This window comes from Etheostoma spectabile, chromosome 2, assembly GCF_008692095.1.
Source record: "Etheostoma spectabile isolate EspeVRDwgs_2016 chromosome 2, UIUC_Espe_1.0, whole genome shotgun sequence".
NCBI lineage: Eukaryota > Metazoa > Chordata > Actinopteri > Perciformes > Percidae > Etheostoma > Etheostoma spectabile.
The window spans coordinates 16,555,012-16,556,212 of record NC_045734.1 but is presented as its reverse complement, the minus strand read 5'-3'; the positions used below and the strand labels follow the sequence as shown (position 1 = coordinate 16,556,212).

At 35.4% G+C, this 1,201-nt stretch overlaps 1 protein-coding gene across 2 annotated transcripts in view; it reads left to right on the top strand.

The window, feature by feature from the left end:
* The window catches only part of keap1b (kelch-like ECH-associated protein 1b), a 16,274-nt gene that overhangs the window by 6,434 nt on the left and 8,639 nt on the right, over positions 1–1,201 (top strand). The gene's annotated exons all lie outside the window — the stretch shown is intronic.

Here is a 1,201-nt window from a genome sequence, read left to right as displayed (position 1 = left end):
ATATATATATATATATATATATATATATATATATTTATTTAATACACACGCGCACACACACACTTTGTCATTTCCACACATGGGTGTACATTGGTGTACATGGGTTTGTGTTTGAAAAGGGTCTAGTTGTGGTGTGAATAAATTCTGTTTGACATGTTCCATTGGGGTTTCCGCTGGTTGACTTTTCTGCTTCAAACCATTTGCTCGTGCCTTTGTGCAATGCAAGCTATGATTCATGATGAGTAGTATGTGGGTTTACCTTTGCAGCAAGAAAGAAAGACACTCAATATTGATCTCTGATATAGATAAACGGGGCAGAGGCAGGTTAGGCAGCTCACTGACTCACAGACGTTAATATCAGTCTTTCACAAGTTTAAGATTATTGAACTACTGCAACTATTTTAAGCAAACAACATATGTTGATTCCAGCTCCCTAATGAGGATTTTTTTATATGCTTTTCTTGGTCTCATGTGACGATAAACTGAATATCTTCAGGTTTTGGAGTGTAAGATGTCTGAAGATGTCACCTTGGGCTTAGGGAAACTGTGGCATTTTTCACAAATTTCTGATATTTTACAGAACAAATGATAAATCTATCAATTGAGAAAATGATCGTCAGATTAAAGATATTTTTGTATATTTCTGCATTAAATTATTATTTTTTTAGATTTACATTATCCCAAATGTTCAAACCAGAAAAATCTGTAATTGTAATCAATAACACAAAGCATGTCATTTGGTTGCCTGTCATGGTATCATGTAACTTTTGACCGCTCTAGGGACTTTAACTTCTAGCAAAACATGGGTAGTGCTTGGAAACATACTTTTTTTTGGTATTGGGCCTAAAAAGCAACATTGAACCATGACATTTTCTGAATCGTGCACCCCTAGTAGATAATGCATTAAATAGTGATAGTAAATCAGTGTCACAGAATTATACCTAGTATAAGTAATACATCATTTTTTGTTTGTCATATTATGCTTTTTGGCCTTTTCCCTTTCCTTTGTGTTATGTCTGATTTTGTTGTGTATATTGTGCATGTTATAGGCTTACAAAGTGGAAAAAGCCCAAAGTCCACCCCAAAGGCACTAAGCATCTCCAACAGAAAACATTGTTCCCAAACTGCTCCAAACAGCTCTTCTAACTTCCATGATGAACGTGCAGCACTTTGTTACACGTTATAATGCTCGCCTAGCTGC